General features: G+C 41.6%; 1 protein-coding gene across 2 annotated transcripts in view; it reads left to right on the forward strand.

The window, feature by feature from the left end:
- Nucleotides 1–19828, forward strand: part of pspc1 (paraspeckle component 1) — a 189374-nt gene that overhangs the window by 59724 nt on the left and 109822 nt on the right. The window lies entirely within an intron of this gene.

A 19828-nucleotide genomic window follows, 5' to 3' on the forward strand; every position in this document is an offset into this window, starting at 1 on the left:
GCAGGCATATTGTGTTCTCAGATAAGTCAAATATATGTATAGATATATGTTGCAGGCATATATTGTGTTCTCAGATAAGTCAAATATATGTATACATATATGTCATGCTATTTAAAATATAAGTACATATATGGCCATATATTACATTTTTGTATGGGTCGTTCAGAACCAGCGTCACATGACTGAAGCCAGCAGAAGCGGAGGCGCAGAGCAGTGAGAGGCGCTTGTCACTGCCGCGGCAAGTTTAAAAGGATGCACACTGCACGATTATTTATACACCGTTCATTCATACATATGCTGAGTCACAGGATAAGGAGTCCTTGTCGTCGAAAAAGTCCAAAAAAGACCGTAAAAGGAAACGTGACCGGAGATTACAAAAACAAGGGTTAATGTCGGGATAGCTAATGCAGGAGAAAGCTTTCAAAAGAGACCCTGAAGTTGCCTGCTTTCTTCTCGACAGGTAAATCAATGTTACGGTCTTAATTACAAGCTTTTTTTCATTGCTTGGTTGTGTACTTTATTATATAGACAGTCGAACATTTATAGTTAAAAGTTAAACAGGCTCTTTGATGAATAGCAGCTATTGAGTAAAGTAACGTTAGAGAAGGCTCTGATGATGAGGATGATATCTAACAATGCACGTACTTCAAAAAAATATAACGAGTAAAGGCGGCATTACTACTAATTACCATAGTTAATGTTTTTCACAGTCAGTAATTGATAACTGTAACATTCTTTTTTTCGTTGTTTCAAGTTTCAGTTTGTTTTAAATAACAAACCTGTTCACCCGATGAAAAACTCGAAGTGCTATTATAAGACATCCTGTCATAGCTTTTTGGTACATAACGGCAACCGTAGATGCAACGCGCATTTGAAAAAGCGAGGCGCTGGAGAGCATTATTCGTTTGAATGCAAAATACAATTTCACCACTAGATGGGAGAAATTCCTACACACAGTCCCTTTAACTATTTATTTGTATGATACAGCTGCAAATAAGTATTTGAACACCTGTCTATCAGCTAGAATTCTGACCCTCAAAGACCTGTTAGTCTGCCTTTAAAATGTCCACCTCCACTCCATTTATTATCCTAAATTAGATGCACCTGTTTGAGGTCGTTAGCTGCATAAAGACACCTGTCCACCCCATACAATCAGTAAGAATACAACTACTAACATGTCCAAGACCAAAGAGCTGTCCAATGACACTAGAGACAAAATTGTACACCTCCACAAGGCTGGAAAGGGCTACGGGGAAATTGCCAAGCAGCTTGGTGAAAAAAGGTCCACTGTTGGAGCAATCATTAGAAAATGGAAGAAGCTAAACATGACTGTCAATCTCCCTCGGACAGAGGTGTAAAATACTTGAGTAATTTTACTTGATTACTGTAGGCCTACTTAAGTATTATTTTTGGGGATTTTTACTTTACTTGAGTACAATTAAAAATCAATACTTTTACTTTTACTTGATTAAATTTTTTAAGAAAAAAAGTACTTTTTACTCCTTACAATTTTATTTATAGTCAAAAAGTACTTCTTTTTTGGAGATCACTTCATTTATAAATACTTTTTTTTTTTTTTTTTTTGTCTTTATCAGCAGTTTCTCAGCATGAGAATGTCCAAATGTAATGATTTTTTTTCTTCTAAAAATTGGGTTTTCTATCAAACGATGCCTACCTTTTTACTCTCCTTGCTACAGTTTTGGAGTTATGAGTCTTTACTTTTGTGTATGTCACTTTAAAATATAGAAAACAAACAACTTTAAAAATGCCTTCAGGGCTGTCACACTTGCGCTACTTCAGACAAAAAGATTTGCAGCAATCAATTTGTCATGTCCAGTGTGAACAGTGGCATGGTGGCATCTTTTTTTTTTTTTTTTTTTTTTTTAATGTCACTTTTGTTTTCAGTTACTTTTGTTTGCTGGCTAAACTGCAAGTATAGTAATCATACAGACAGTACACTTTCATATAACAGAACACTTCAGACCTGTAAGAATTATTAGAATGAATTACTAAATAACTAGAATTATTCGATTTACGGTCGTCTTCAGTAATATAAAAATGTGTTCTGTGTAGTACTTTTGCATCATAGTATTACTATATTATAATTTGTACAAATATAGGATAAAAATCCTTTTTGCAGCCTAAAATAACATGCAGACATAGTGTGCAAATCAACATATGTTTGGTTTTATACACCAGAAAGCAATTGTATGTGTTATCAGTGTACAACAACACAACAAAAGCTTAAAATTATTACATTTTATTAATTATTAAATTATAAAAAAAAAATCTTCACTTTTTAACACTTTAAGGCGAGACACTACAGGTGAATAGGGTAAATTTTTTAACTAGCAGATACCACCATGAAACTTTCCCAGTTGATTACCTACATTAAGATGAGAAAAATGTTTATTACAAGTTTTCTATAATTTAATGTTTAAATATGCAAATTAGGCAATATCTAATTAAATATGTGCTATTTTGCATATATTTTAAAAAACGAAATCTGAGTATTGGATAAAGCCAGGTTAAAAATTATTTTTTCATTGTGTTCACATATTAGATGGGGAAAAAAATTACAGAGGGATTTCTGGATATCTACTTTTGTTATCCTGTAAATCAGAATATACTGTCAATAGCCTTAAAAAAATGATTTTCGCCATGTTTTTTGGAATAAAATGTTATATAAATCAGGCTAGGAATAATATATTTACAAATCCCTCTGTAAATGTCTTCATAATATAACTAGGTACAAGACTGGAAAGTTTGGTGTGGTGCTATGAAAGTGGAGATTTCGTACTTGGAGTATGAGAGAAAGGTCATTTTGAGAAAACGGGCTTTAAAGATTTATCATCAGCCAATGAGATTGCGCATTCAGCCCTTTTACTTTCACGATTGGTTGCTGATAAAAAGGAAATGACCATATTTGGATCCGACAGCATTGTAAAGGAGAGAGAGAGCTTTCCGGCGTGTGCGTGTGATGACAGGAAGAAGACAGAGATCGCGGAGCAGCGGGAGGATTAAGAACGCCAACTTTTGTTGAATTTATGAGAAATCTACAGACGCGAACAGAAAAGTGTAGTAAAATAAAGACCTAAATGTGTATTTCGGACTTTTTTTTCACCACAAGTCTGAAAGAAGACATGTTATTGAAGACAAATATCCAAAAATCTCAAAATTGACCAGTAAAAAAAAAACAATGTTTTTGCCTGCCGTGTCTCGCCTTAAGTGCAGCCTTTTACATTCTTATACATTCATTAAACTCTCTACAAAGGTTTTTTTTTTTTTTTTTTACTCAGAACAAGAATGCTCCTCCTGTTTTAGCAAATTATAATATATTCAAAATTGACTATTATAATCGTAATGAATGCAAAATGTTAGATTTTGCTGTATTTGGCAGATCGGTTGTTTGGGTGGCTCGCCAATGTATTAGATTTCTCTAATTCATAAAATAAGTAAGTTTGACCAGAGTTCGTGTGGGGAGAAGAATTTATTTAAGGTTTGTAGTGTAGCAGTTCTTCAGCAGCGATGTTAGCATGTTGTCCTTCAATAATCTTAACCCAAAGTTCTGTTTGTGTGACAACTTTATACATGAAGATAATAGGGAAACTATTTCATACAATAGAAAACAATTAGGACGTCCCACCGGAGATGGATCTACACTGCAATCTACTCTTGAGCAATGCTGTTTCTTTGTCATTCACACCCATCAGTTTCCATGGGCCATATGTCTGTATGGGCCATTTGGTTTACACCTTTACAGACACAGATAGAGTTGATTGCATCTGAGGCACAGTCACAATTGTAAATGCATCTGACTGAAAATACACAATCTTTCGAAATTAAAACAAAAATATGTTGAAGAATATATCAATTCTACAAGGTCGGAACCTGCATTGTCCCCAAGGCCGCATTAATGCACGGGCTTACCTGGGCTGAAGCCCAGGGGCCTCCCAAGTTCAGGGGCCTTCCATGTTCAGGTTCATGATGAGCTGAAAAGGTCATATTTTTTTTAACTTGTCAGATTTTGTCGCTGTATGTCGCTAGTCGCTTGTGGGCGTTGGTAGTGCTGTCGCTCTAATGTTATTGTTATGGTGCGTTCTAGGGGTGTGACGAGATCTCGTGTTACAAGATCTCGTGAGATTAAAACGCGACGAGATTTCTCGTCGAGGTGAAACTTAGGCTTGTTTGAGATGCGCCTTGCCTCGCCTGAAATGTATGTGAGAGTAGGCGGCTGCAGTGAGAGGAGGAGTGAAAAAAGCGCAGGCAAGACGGACAGGTCTCTCTTCTCGTAGTGGATCTGACACCTGCGAGATCAAAGATGGATATCGCGGGATTCATCGGATTCACGCTCGTGCACAGTGTTGCTAATAAACTGGATGGAATTTAAGTTCTGTTGCTTTTATATGAAAATAAATATAATGAACAAGACACCCAAAGTAGCCTACTTATTTAATTCCATTCCAAATACATGTTTATCAATCTTTTTTTCTTTAATACAGACATGTGTTGTTTTTTTCTTTTTTTTTTTCTTTTCTTTTTTATAAAAATTGCATTGCATAACCCATAGAGATCGCATGTTAGATAGTTTGGGAATATTCACACATAACGTATGTAAAACGTGATATCAGAGTTTTAAAATCAAACATTTTAAAAGAGAACAATACATCACGGTTGTTTAAACCAATGAACATTAAGCTGTGTCGTCAGCAAGTCGTTTCCCATCGTGCTTTTGATCAGCGCAGTCAGTGGAGAGCAACTGCGCTCGACTGCAGAATCCGACAGGTGCGCCTTGCGCTCGCGAGAGATTTTTGACATACGTCAGCATGACATCAGAGCAAGGCGGACCGCACTCGGACACATTTCTAACCGGCATGCATCTCGCGCTGATCACCGCTGATCGATTCTGCGCAGATTTTGCTCATCTCAAAGAAGCCTAATGTCTCGCGAGTTGTTGTGATGTCAGTGATGGAGCGTGAGGGTGAAATTAGTATTGAAGATGTCCCTGCCACTTTTAAATCATTTGTGTGCCGGGCCAATCACACACACACTCCGCGCACACACACACACACACTCACTGTCCCTCGCTCACTCACTCACTCACTCGCGCGCGCACGCACGCACACTGTTGCTCGCACTCTCACTCACTCTCGCTCGCACTCAACCCGTCGTGGAGGACCGTTAACATTAAACATGCTAGTCTTTCTGTCGTGATGTCCTGAAGCATCGCAGACGCGTAGGTTATCGCCCACTATGACACACTATACGAAATGAAACGATCGAATCTTGCGTCCCGACGCCCGTTGTCCGAATCTCCACGAAACGGATCGTGCCAAAATCGTGCTAAAATGTAATCTGAACCAGGCAGGTAATAAACATTTGACCTATCACGCAAATAACCTATTAAAGCACTAAGACATGGGAACAGTATAGCTAACATTCACATTTCACAAGTCATATCGACATCGCAATATAAAACAATGTTATCGCACATCGCAGCTTTTCCTCATATCGTGCAGCCCTGGTCAAAGGTGTCAAAGGTCTCAACTGCTGCCAGAAATCGTCGACATGCTTATATTCTTGAAAAAGAACATGACCATAATCTTAGGCTGTTCTGTGTAGTTCATTTATCTCTTTTTCATTCTTGAAGAACATTTTTTTTTCTGTTTGAACTTGTAGTTTTGAGAGAGCAGTACTTTGATTATGGATACACTTACTGTTTGCATTTAAAGTGTTATTTCAGTTATTTATATTTATTTTATTTATACTGTTTTATTTTTTATGTTCGATTTGTGGAAAGGAGTTAGATTTCTCATGTGAAATCGTACAGGGGAGAAGCCAGACGGTAGAGTTTATAGCAAAACATTTTGCAGTGTTTGCATGTCCTTTACTGCATAGAATTAATTAAAATAGAAGTAAAATAACATTCATTACAAGTTGATTTCAAAATGCACCTAAATTGTTTTGCATTTTGTGATTTTCAGTTGAATAAAATACTATTTTCCATTCATATATTTCATCGTTGAGGATTTCTTAAAAATTGTGTAAAAATCTCGTCTTGTCTCGTTGTCGTGAACCCAATCTCGTGTCTCGTCTCGTGGAGTAAGCGTCTCGTCACACCCCTAGTGCGTTCACACCAAACGCGAATAGAGCGTCTGGCGCGAGTGATTTCAATGTCAATAGGCTTGTTTGAGATGCGCCTTGCCTCGCCTGAAATGTAGTCGAGAGTAGGCGGCTGCAGTGAGGGGAGGAGTGAAAAAAGCGCAGGCAAGCCGGACAGATCTCTCTTTTCGTAGTGGATCTGACCATTGCGAGATCAAAGATGGATATCGCGGGATTCACGCTCGTGCAGTGTTGCTAATAAACTGGATGTAATTCAAGTTCTGTTGCTTTTATATGAAAATAAATAAAATGAACAATACACCCAAAGTACTTGTTATTTAATTCCATTCCAAATACATGTTTATCAAAAAAAAAATGTCTTTAATACAGACATATGTGTTTTTATTTATTTTCTTTTTTTATAAAAATGAAATTGCATAACCCAAAGAGATCGCACTGTCAGATAGTTTGGGAATATTCACACATAACATATACACATAAAACCTGATATTAGAGTTTTAAAATCAAACATTTTAAAAGAGAACAATACATCACAGTTGTTTAAACCAATGAGCATTAAGCTGTGTCGTCAGCAAGTCGTTTCCCATCGTGCTTTTGATCAGCGCAGTCGGTGGAGAGCAACTGCGCTCGACTGCAAAATCCGACACGTGCGCCTTGCGCTCGCGAGAGATTTTTGACATACGACAGCATGACATCAGAGCCAGGCGGTCCGCACTCGGACACATTTCTAACCGGCATGCATCTCGCGCTGATCACCGGTGATCGGTTCTGCGCAGATTTTGCTCATCTCAAACAAGCCTATTGCAAAGACGCGTTTACGCGCGTCTAGATGTCCCGCGGCGCGAATGAGGCGTTATGGTGCGTTCACACCGGACGCGAATAGCGCGTCAGGCGCGAGTGATTTCAATGTTAAGTCAATGCAAAGACGCGTTACGCGCGTAAAAAATTCCTGCGGCGCGAATGAGGCGTAGAGCGCAGCGCGGAAGACGCGAATACGCCTCATTCGCGCGTCAAGTTCGCGCGAATTTAGCGTCTGGCGCGTTAAGCGCGTTACGCGCGAATGTTTTATGTAGTGCTTTTTGTGCATTCTCGTGTTTGACGCGAATTCGCGTCTGCCGCCCGAGTTGAAAAATCTGAACTTCTGCGTCAATTCGCGCCGCGTTAACCAATCAGGAGCCTGCTTGCTGCTGTCACGTGGTGAAGTGACAGTTTATAATGTTATTTTATGTTTGGTCTCGATAAATTATTTTGTAATATGACTAAAATGCTTGGTGTGCAAAGCAAATCTTTCACATAAAAACTCGATTTCAATATATGAGAGATACTCATTTAGTATTGAAAGCTATTTATTCCATCTATTCTAGATTATATGAAACATTATTCTAATGTAAAGACAACAAACACAATTTAGTGTATTAAAACTTTAAAAAAAATCACAGGACAGGTTTCACTTTTGGAGGCTGGCTCCATTTATTATCAAAACAAACATAAATGACAGATTAGGTGGGTGCGGGCGAGGGGAACCTCGCGCCGGGCTGTAGAGCGCGGGCTCGACAGGCAGCGACCACTCGAGGCCGAGGCCTTATACGGCCTACGCTGTCCTCGTCAGCGTCCTCACCGTTAGGTCCACCAAACCTAGCTCCTGGAGCAAATTGTGAAACTCCTGAAACCCTCCGGAGGGTCTGGTGGACCCGAGTACAGCGACGATGTCCCCTACGCAGCTGTTTCTGCTCTCCAGAGCATATACGAGCGGTGACTCTCTCGATTAATGCTAATGCTAATGTTCGATAAACATCTAAAAAAGATGGCCGGCAAAACTTTCACCTCTGACGCGCGTAAATTTCGCTTCAAACTTTTGTTTTTACGCGCGTTAGACACGCGAATTAACACAAAGTGGTCAAGCGTCAAACTAGACGCGGCAGGCGCGAATTTGACGCGCTATTCGCGTCCGGTGTGAACGCAGCATTAGACTGCTCGTCTGGCCACATCTATACAAAACACCATCACAAGTGATATTATACAACTATATAATTTTAATTTGACTAGGAATTAGGCTCAAAAGAACAGTATGCTTCTGGAGAGTGTTTTTATATTACCACACAGCAGTGTTCAGGGATTAAATCATTTACTAGATTAACGATCGATCAATCTACAAATTAAACTCACTCATACTGTCATAAATTACTAAACCGTCATCCGAATTTGACAAATAATAAATTGTCTTGTCCCTAATAGTCAACATAATGCAGGGGAAACTGTAAAATGAACTGCAGCCGTGCTAAACTTGCATCATAAAACTACAACACTCGAACTATAAATGTATGAATTAAACTCACTGAGACTGTCGACAGTTTCTTTTCCATGCATTATTTTATTATATCCATGTTTGTGGTTAGTTACAGTCAAATCATATAAAACAGTGAAATCGCCCTTGAACTCTTCTGTCTTGCCTGCAATGCACTCGAGACGGTGACGGGAGCTGAGCTCCACTGAAAGGCTTCTTTCCTATTGGTTGTCGCTCGCGAAAATCGCTTCTCATTTGCATAAAGTTGAAATTTAGTTGCTGTGTGTGGTTGTTAAATAAAGTGTCTTGTGTTTATGTGCTCAGTGATATGTTAATAACAATATTAAAATTAAAAACAATATGAAAAAACTCACTGTTGTAGGTCTCGAAAGAAACTAATGCATTTTGTGATGTAGATTACCTAGATAGGCTTTTACACTTTTTAAAAATGAGACTATAAATCGAGGGGATGGGGGGCCTACAAAACCTCTCAGCCCCGGGGCCTAACATTAGGTTAAGGCGGCTCTGATTGTCCCCCAATGATTAGTCATCTACATCTGTTCATTTTCAAATCCTTAATATAATGAAAGCACTCCATATGTTATCAAATACATTCTGTTTAGCCTTTAACCCTCTGGGGTCTAAGGTGTTTTTGGGGTCCTTGAGATGTTCTGACATGCCCTTACATTTGTGCTTTTTTCAGTTGCTTATAAACATATTAACCCTTAGAGGTCGGCGATCACGCCGGCGTGATCTGATCGCTTTTTTCCTTATCAGTGCAAAAAGTAATCAAAATTCTAATATTAATTTTTATTTTATATGCTTGTGTTATACATCAATCGATCCTGTTAAATGTGTATTATTTTTGTGTATACTCACAATAAAAACAAACTGTTGTGCTTTTCGTCAAATAAAGAAAAATAAACACGAAGCGAGTTCTGCCTTTTCTCTGCCAGTGTAGTCCATTCTGAAACGCGTCCGAAAATTAACTGTAGCTCAGCGAATACTCAGTCAAACAGACATACAGACACACAGGCATGAAGCTTGAACTCTCCTCTTTTAAATGAAGTAATTTATATAAAAAACAAATATTCACATCTTGTGAAATCTGTATTAAAAGAGAGCGATTCCAGTCGACCTCATTGCAGCTAATTCAGATGTAATGTGACACGCCCACGGAGAGCGCGCGCTATTCAAACGCAAATGGCTGAGGCAATCCTGTGAACTTTCATCAGCTCGAGAAAACACACAAGTTTATTTAGATCATTACTTTACACCGTCTTGCAGCGCTGTGAGGAATAATACTAATGGAAAATGTCCCTCAGAAGTGCGGGTATATCGAGGAGCGAGCTGAGGAATACTAGTAAGTTTTTTCCTTCTCACGTGAATTTCTTCACGTGGGTTTCTGTTTATGAATGAACAAACGGCAGAGATGCGCGCTGTTTACCACAGCTGGCAAAGACAGTTTACATTTAAATCGCGTGTGTGAATGAATGATGATGTTTTAGCAAACTGTATTGCTATACTGAGATAAGTAAACATCGACTGAATGTTGAAATAAAATGTAGGCTATTTGTATAAGCAACGTATTAAACTGCAAATGAACAATATGCCCTAATATTTCATGAAAACAACGTTACAGTCAGACGAAATATGAAAGACAACATTTTGTTTAGTAGATTTGGGTACAGTTTTTACTGTAGAATATACTGCCACATCAAATAAGCTTTTGTTTAGCAATTTCTATATATAAAATACTATTTTTGTCAAAAATAAAGTCATCAACTAAGATGTTAGCTGTTCCAATGTTGGCTATATTCAAACTAATGAATACATAGATAAAATGTAGGCCTATAATCATTTTTTTTACAAAGAAAGAGTACACTTGAAATATTGTTGAAATTGTAATTATTGTTGTAATTGTAACCGTTTTAATAAAATAGCAAAACATATTTACAAGATAGATGTAAGCAAAATCTTAAATGGTCAATATAAGTCTTCTTCTAAATATATCTTTTGTCCTTGCATTGTGGCTCAGTCAGTGTCACAACTGAATGAATGGCTAATTATGCAGAGTGGGTGTATTCTAAGGTGTAAACCACTCCTTGTTCACGCCCCCTTCGCATATTGGCTTTCCAAGCAAAACCTGTTTTACATCAATTTAAATCAATGTATGGTTTTATGTGAACGATAAAGCAAGACTATTTTCACATAATTTTGAAGAAAAAACTATAGGCGACGACATCCATTAGTCAAAAGTCTTATTGTCACATATTTAGTATGTGTTTTGTGGCCTTATTTCAAAAACTTTAATTTTTTGTTTTTTCGATAACCACGCATAAACATTATTCTCTCAAAAATGAAAACATGTACATACATGTGGCTCACATATTATTGTAGTCCTGTTTGTGCTATATAGAGTGAATTTACACCTTTGCCATTAATATGTTTATAAGCAACTGAAAAAAGCACAAATGTCAGAGCATGTCAGAACACCCCCAGGGCCCAAAAAACCGCTCAGACTCCAGAGGGTTAATGGCAAAGGTATAATTACACTCTATTTAGCACAAACAGGGCTACCATAATATGTGAGCAACATGTATGTACATGTTTGTATTTTTGAAAAAATAATGTTTATGCATGGTTATTGAAAAAACTAAAAATGAAAATTTCTGAAATAAGGCCACAAAACACACACATACTAAATATGTGTCAATAAGACTTCTGAATAATGCATTTTGTCGCCTTGAGTTTTTTCTTCAAAATGATGTGAAAATCATCCGGCCTAATCGTTCACATAAAACAATACATTGATTTAAATGTTGTAAGACACTTTTTGTTTGGAAAGGCAATATGCGAGTGGGCGTGATTCACACCTGAGGAGACAATGCCCCCGCATAATGAGGCTGCATACTTAATGAGCCTTTCATTCAGGTGTGTGACTGAGCCACAAGAAAGAATGCAAGGACAATATATATATTTGTATATAATTGCTTCACAGTTGTTGTTGTTTTTTCCACAAATTGTGCTTGCAAATTGTATAATATCCAAGGTAAACATTTCTAGTAATTGTGCAGTTAATTGTTCTCATACTGTATTTTCAGATTTGGAATATATTCTCTACCCAGATGTGTCACTAATAAAGCATAATACAATTATTTAAAGAGAAGGCTTATATTGACCTTTTAAGATTCTGTTTACATCTATCCTTGTATATGTATGTATGTGTATATATATATATATATATATATATATGCCCCCCCCCCCCCCCCCCAACAAAAATCTCACTCCAAGCTAAACTCAAAAGTTGGCAGCCCTGTTATAATCTATCCGATTTTGTAGTCGATTTTTACTCATTTCAGTATAGCAATAGAGTTTGGTAAAAGCTGTTCATTCATTCACACACAATAACGCGATTCATTTTTAAACAGTATTTTTGCCAGCTGTAGTAGCTCCACAACAGCACGCATCTGTGCGTTCATTCATTCACACACAGAAACGCAATTCATATTTAAACAGTCTTTTTGCGTACAGACACTTGCGATTAGAACAAAGCAAATAGAACTGACCTATTCCTCAGCCAGACCCGTCGCTCCTCAAAATGAAACTTCCAGAACTTCTGAGGTAAATTTTCCAGGATTATTATCAAGATAGTATTATTCCTCACAGCGTCGTAAAGTAGCCTACATGAGTCTGAAAGTGAACTCGCGGTGTGTGTTATCCAGGTGATGTGGGCGTGCCGCGTTTCACAGGTTTGTATGGGATCGCGTCAGATCATTTGCGTTTGAATAGTGCGCGCTCTCCGTGGGCGGAGTCACATTAAAACTTAATGAGCTGAGATGAGAACAACTGACATCTCTCTCTTTTCATACATATTACTTAAACTGTGAATATTTGTTTTTTATAAAAATTACTTCATTTAAAAGAAGAGAATTCAAGCTTCATGCCTGTGTGTCTGTATGCCTGTTTGACTGAGTATTCGCTGAGTTACAGTTCATTTCCGGACGCATTTCAGAATGGACTACACTGACAGAGAGAAAGCAGAACTCGCATCATGTTTATTTTTCTTTATTTGGCAAAAAGCACAACACTTTGTTTTTATTGTGAGTATACACAAAAATAATACACACTTAACAGGATCGAGAAACATGTATGGAAGATCAAAGTCAACAGAGTATTTAGAGTCTCTCTTGCACTGATAAGGAAAAACTCGAGCTGGTATCGCCGGCGATACCGCCGACCCCAGGGGGTTAAAATGCAAGTTAGCTGTAACAACAATGACTTTGTGTTGGGGAATTAATTAGCTCAAATTAGCGGTAATATTCATCAATGTGAATATGCATCTGTTGCTTCCATAAATTAATTTATTCAAATTAGGGAATAGGTCAAAATCTCGGCTTGTATCAGCGATTACACAATTACTTGTAATAATCACTGATAGAGACGGGTAGCATTTACTCAAGGTAGAGGTAGAAGTTGAGTTTGTTCATTTACCATGCCGACTGGCCGTCCAGCGGACAGAATGTATACTTTATGAACAGAAATCGGGCGTCTTTAACACTGATAGATAACACTTTCTTGTGGCCACAAAGAAGATAATTATCTCCGTGTTTTAGACAATTTTAGGTTTCTTTTAAGAATAACCAATCGTAGAGCTTATAAGGTAAAATCTGCACTCATCAGGGACTCAGAATTTGAAACAAAGCAGGCAAACTTAATTCAAATGATTTAACAAAGTTTATTTAAACAGGCTAGCGATTACACAATTATTTTAAATCACGCAGGAGTAAAAATGCATAAACAAAACAGGCAATATAACGATCGTAATACAGAAATACAACAAAATAAAAAGGTTTGAGAGAGAGATTGGGAGAGGGAGAGAGAGAGAGAGAGAGAAACTCAGCGAGAGGAAACTAATAGTTGAGATACGAATGATTTTAGGTGTGTGTGTGAAATGTGGAGATTGTAGCGTTTGTAAGGTGGGTGTGTCGCTCCGTGAGCACGTGGTAGTGTGTTTATCTCGGCACACGTGGGTGAGAGTATGTGTGTGTGTGTGTGTGTGTGTGTGTGAACGTGTATGTTTGTGTGTGTGAAAGAGAATTTAGAGAGAGAGATAGAAACAGTTTAGTCATTCACCACAAAACCCCAACGTTTCTCAGTAATATTTAGACAACTTTAAACAGCATTTCCTTCAGATTGCAAATTTAAAAGATCTACGTTACTCTGTTTGAAAGATCGGCCTTCCTTGGGTGCGTTCGTCTGTGTTGGATAAAGACACCTGGATCACGTGGTCACAGCGTTCTGGTTGCTATGGCGACTTGAAGCGAGCGAAGACTCAGCAAAGATTATCTTTAGCCTTAAGTTGGTTTTGTGGGTTGGTTTCAGAAGACTATACTGAAGTAATGATAGTTCTAAGAAAAGACTTGGAAATAAAAGGAAAATAAAAGCGAGCGGAGCTTCCTTGAGGGAAGGAGGCGTGTCTTCTTTCTCTCTGGCGGACTGCAATGAGAGGAAAGGGGCGCGCAATTTTAAAGGGCTAAACTCACGCCTCCCTCACGTACGTGGGCCAATCGTCTTTAACAACGTACGGGCCCACCTCCTGACGTTTTGAGGTCTATACGCCTCCTTTTCCGCTGGGTTTTGAACGATGAATTCGTCCATAACTTAATACCACTGGTATTTAATAAAACAATGCATTCTCTGATATTTTGTGTTAAAGATTCAGCATCGTTGTTGTTCGTGGAACACGGCAATACCGCGAATGACAGTTCTAATATCTAAAATCAAGGAGGTACATCATTTCTTGTAATTGTGGACACCACAGAGTGATTACAGGCCAACAAACTACATAGGCATAATATTTGGGACAGGGGATCAGACACACATCAAGAAAATACATTTAAAATATTTCATACAAGGATTTTGGTCCCACGTGGTGGGATCTGCGTGTGTTTCTGTGTGTGTGTATGTGAGTGCGTCTTGAAAGTTCATACCCGTCCGCTGAACTCTTGTCCCCGTCGCTGCGGGTGAGGCTTATGTGTGTGCGTGCGTTTGGCTCTTTGGATTGATGTATTAGGCACAGACCACATGTTTCGGGCATCTGGTCTCTACAACACTGTTTTATTGTTGTGAAGAGTTAATTAGTGTCTATGTGTAAATCAGTGTCCGAGGGACTCCCTAGGGGGGAGTGCTTTCGGGATCGCTCTCATTGGTCAGCGTGAGGCTCTCCCGGCCATAAACAGACGGTCTCTGTTGGTTTAGACGTAAGAGATCATGTAGAGTGAGAGATAGTCAATGATTTACACCATTTTTCGGCGCCGTTTGGGCTGCACGTCTTGCGCAGAGCAATCTCAAAACAGCAGAGGTGTCGTAAATGAGAGTGCTTTGGAATGTGAGAATAGCCTGAGTCAGAGCGAGACAGGGGTTTTGTAGATTTAGACTGCATTAATTAATTTGATTTAATCACCATGCAACTGATGATCTGCTCTCCGTTACATTCCCCCTTTTGATGAGTCGACCGGGCGTGTATGGGCCTAGTCGAGTCATCACGGTAACAACGGTCAGATGGCAGGTGCATGGATGGGCGGAGGCTGCACACGGGTGTTGCTTAGGACTGCAGCGTGAGCTCGATGAGGTCTTCAGCTTGCTCTAGTGGGGAGTCATCCTTCCGGAGGTTTCTCCTGAAGCCGACGGAGACTGCCTCTGTGAGCTTGGCTGTGGAGGTTCGAATTGCGTTGATCCTTCTGTACAGGATATAGGCCAAACCCAAAGCTAGGGCGTGTCCGAGGATGCTGGTAATGCACAGTGCGGTATCAGCGGCTGTCCATGTTTGTACCACAGGTGAAGTGTTCAGAATGGGTAGTCGAGACAATGCTTGAAGGGCTGAGTCCAGGGGAGCTATGTCGATAACTTGTGGCCCCCCTTTTTCAATCCAATCTTCCAGTTCGGGATCTAGAGTGAAATTGCGGTTCTTGAAGAACGACGGAATTTCTAGCTCGGCTTGGTACTCTTCACTTGGGAGGTGGTACAAGGCCAGGTCATCTAGGTGGAGGATGGCTCCTCGTGGGACTTGAATCCACATGCTTTGGTTGAGCAGATTGACACGTGTAGCAGTGTCGTGTTGGTCATAGGTCAGTGTCGCTGACCGTACTGGAGTGTTCACGAGCCATCGGTTTCCTACGATCTCAGCTTGCGTCTCGGTGACCTGGTTGCGAGGTTTCGCATCGGCCGGACAACGTGCGTCGTTGGCTAGTTGTTGGAGGCCGCAGATCCCATCGGTGTTATCTCTGAGGAAAGGTTTGCTGGGACAGAGATAGTGAATGTCTTTCGTGCGGGTGCACATGTGTAGGTTAGGTGCTAGGTACAGTTGTGGGTCGCTGTCATGGTACGCTACCACGTCGGGAGTCCGTACTTTAAACTGAGTGTCCCGTTGCCAGAATCCGATGTTGACAATGTCTTTAAGACGGTAGATTCGGCTTGATTCGATGATTGGCAGATTGAGGAGGAAGCCAACCTCCCGCTGTGCCGGGTCAACGTACAGGGGAATGGCGCTACCTAAAGAGTAGGCGAGATGGGTTTGTATCGGATCCGTGGGTGCGGTGGTGGCGGAAGCCAGCACGGTTTGTACGAGACTCAGGGGTATTAGGTAAGGCGGGATCCTTCCCATGGCTAGGTTGTCCATGGAGGAGCTCACTTCTCTGAGCATGTCGGACATCAATGCGGTGACCAACTGAGTTTGGGCAAAGTCATTCTGGAAGACTGTGAACATCTGTCTCATTGAGTTCAAAGTTTGGTTCAACATGACGCTATGTGTGTTAAGGATGGTGACTGTACCTCTCAGTGTTTTGCCTATGGTGGTTAGGGATGCGCTTTGTGTGGTGAGTTGGTCTTTCAGCTGTGGGAGTTCCGTCTGGATTTCTGTCACATGTCTTCGTACCGTGGCGATGTTCACGGCATTGACGCTAGACATACCGATGTTGAACAGCGTGCCCACAGCTGCAGCGGCTCCGAGTAGGGCTCCGAGGAACCTTTTGGACCGTCTGTTGTGTCCACTCAGTTCGGCCTGGGTGAGAGTCACCTTTTCAAGTTGGTTCAGCATGTGGACGATGTCAGCTTCAGCATGGTCGAGGGCGGTTTCTGTCCATCTGGCACCCGCCCAACTGTAGTGGGTGGCGGACCTCGGGTAGTGCGCACGGTAGACGTTTCGGGGGTCGAGTCGCACGTACACTTTCTGTGTGTGTGTGCGGCAATTTGTGATAAGCAGTCCAGGCTGTTCTCTCAACACGATTCCCGAGGCTGGCCCCGGTGAGATGACATCGGGTGGTGGCTGGCCTCTGGTCGACTGAAAGCACATGATGGCAATCCACAGCAGCATCCTGTTACAGGCAAGAGAGAGAGAGGTGTGGATGAGAAGGGGAAAGAAAGAAGGCACAGATCAGCAAGGGTTGTCCCGGGGGATGGGACAGTCTTCTTTCCTGTAGGGACGGCGGTTGAGTTTAGTTCGTATTGGCCTCTTCTTGTCTGTCCCTACTACGGGCCACATATCTTTTAATTTGATTTCGGTGGACCCATTTGAGAACGGGTTCTCTTGGTCCCCGTTTAAGCTGGATCTGGTATGCTACAGGAGAGAGTTTGTTCACAATTTCATGTGGTCCAGTCCAGTGAGGCAGAAACTTTTTTGACAGTTGCTTGGGTGGCAAGGCGAAACTGTAGTACAGGACTTTGTCGCCCACACTGAGTTCTTGGTGCGATGCCTTTTTGTCGTAAAAGGCTTTCTGGCCTTCAGCGCTGGTCTTCAGGTGTTGCTGAGCGAAAGCGAAAGTTGTTTTCAAGTGTCTATGGAGCTCGTCCAGATATTGGGACGTGGTGTAGGCAGTGACGAGGTTGTTGTCTCCTGGTTGGTACAGCAGGTGTAAGGGCAGAGTCATCTGCCTCCCAGTCATGAGTTCAAATGGAGCCACTCTGGTGGATTCCTGTGGTGTGGCTCGGATAGCCATCAGCACCAGGGGAAGTTTCACATCCCAGTCTTTCTGGTTAGCCGACACATATTTTCTCAACATGGCGACCACCGTTCGGTTAGACCTTTCTACCTGTCCGGATGAGATCGGATGGTGACTGATGTGAAGTTTGGCTTGTACCCCTAGAATTCTCCAGATCTTTTGCATGATCTCTGCGGTGAAATGGGTACCTCGATCTGAATTGACTTTCAGTGGCAACCCGAATCGGGAGAAGATGTGGTTCATCAGGAGATATGCCGTTGTTTGGGCGGTGTCGTTAGGTGCTGGCAAACACTCTACCCACTTGGTAAACTGACACACCACCGTGAGAAAGTATTTGTTACCTCTGCTCGATCTGGGCAGCGGTCCCACCCAATCAATTTGGAGATCTGACCAGGGAAATGTGATTCCTCTGCGTTGCAACGGGGCTCTGTGAGTCAGGTTTGTTGGGTGAAACTGGCAACAGACCAGGCATTCTCTCACATACTCTGCCACATCCTGCTGCATACCTGGCCAGTATGCCACTTGTCTAAGTGTCTCATACGTGGCTCTGGTACCGTGGTGCCCCGCGTAAGGTGCGTTGTGGGCGTGGTTTATCATCTCCCCCCTTTGACATCGGGGCACGACAAGCTTGGGCGAAGTGGTGTCATCGGTGACAAACCATAAAATGTCGTCCCGCACACGCAGCATGTGTCTGCTGTTGTGTAGGTGTCTGAGATCTGAGTTATCAGTGGTGTCAGACGGTGCGATTGGGTTGGGGGAGGGGTCTTTGAGGTGGAGAATCATAGTCTTTATGGCAGTGTCTGAGGCTTGCATTTCTGCAAGGTCGTTGTTTGAAATTTGTGGGGTTAGTGACAGCATCTGCGAAGCAGGTGCAGTAGCAGGTGATGGTTTCTTGCTTCTGGTTAGCACTGCTACATCGGGGGTGGGTGAGGGTTTCGGGGAATTCCACGGTTCACCGTGTAGGGCGCCCGCTTTTGCGAGGGCGTCAGTGTGGTCATTGAAGTCTTTGTCTTGGCCTGGGAGTTTGGAGTGTCCTTTTACCTTTTTCCAGTACACGGCGAGATCGTGTGTCGTTGTGATGTTATCACATTCCTGGAACAGGTGTTGGTGTTTTACAGGCTTGTTGTTAGCAGTTTTGAAACCATTCTGTTTCCAGGTCTGGAGATGGCATACAAAACTGAGTCTGGCATAGTTAGAGTCTGTGCAGATGAGAAGTTCTTTGATGTTGTTTGATGCTGCGATTTGCAGAGTTATGAGAATTGCTGCGATTTCTGCATACTGTGATGACTTGGGGCCTAGCTTGAAGTGTTGTGGTGGGCATGGGTGGTCGTTCACCCACAGTACCCCTGCACCTGCTTTTAGGATGCCCTCGCTGTTGTAGGAGCATCCGTCCACGTAGGCTGTGGGCATGCCTTCGCACGCATTCTTGTCAAAGTACCTGTGGCAGGTCAGTGGTGGTTCTTGGGGCTCAGGTGTGTTCAGCGTTGCGGCAGGAGAGTTGTCAGAGCAGTTTTGACAGGCCGCCAAGCCGTTACCTAGAGCGGATTTGTGGTTTTGTGCATATCTTGCCTCGACGTTTCGTCCTTGGAGAGCCATTAGCCATGTAGCAATGCGTGAATTAGTGACAACGCCGTCGCGGATTCGCTGGCTATTGAGGAACATGACGGGCTGGTGGCATGTTTCTATGATGACTTTTTGTGCACCAATGTAGTTGGAGAAGCGCTGAATTGCCCACACTGTACAGAGCAAAGCTTTTTCGCAGTCTGAGAATTTACATTCTGGAGGGAGAAGTGTCTTGCTGGCATATGCGACTACCTTCTTGTCTTGGTCATGTTGTTGGTATAGGCCAGCACTGAGACATTGGTTTGAAAACCCAGCTTCCAGGTGGAATTCTTTTTGTGGATCAGGGTAAGCAAGGCATGGAGCTGTGCATAAATGTCTTTTTAGTTCTACCATGGCGTGTTCTTGAGCATCTGACCAGACGAAAGGGCAGTCCTTTTTCAACATAGTTGTTAAAGGCCTGGCGATGTCTGAATAGTTTTCGATGAACTGTCGGGAGTAGTTGCAAACTCCTAGAAAGCTTCGAAGTTCTGAGACGTTAGTGGGGGGCTTGATGTTTTGGATGGCATGAATACGGTTTGATTGTGGTTCAATGCCATGGGGTCCAATGAGCAAGCCAACGTAATTGACCTTGCTTTTACACCACTGCCCCTTGTGGAGGGCTATTTTGGCGCCGGCAGCAGATAACTGGTTTAAAACATAGTCAATTTCTTTTAGGTGGTCTGCCACCGTCGTGCTTTTCATAAGCACATCGTCGACGTAAATCAGGTTACCTCTCATCCTGGCGTCTGGACATGCTTTGTTCAGAAATATGTTGAATTCAGCTGGTGAGTTTGCATATCCGAACGGACACCTGTTGAAG

This window comes from Leuciscus leuciscus, assembly GCF_965113295.1.
Source record: "Leuciscus leuciscus genome assembly, chromosome: 3".
Lineage (NCBI taxonomy): Eukaryota > Metazoa > Chordata > Actinopteri > Cypriniformes > Leuciscidae > Leuciscus > Leuciscus leuciscus.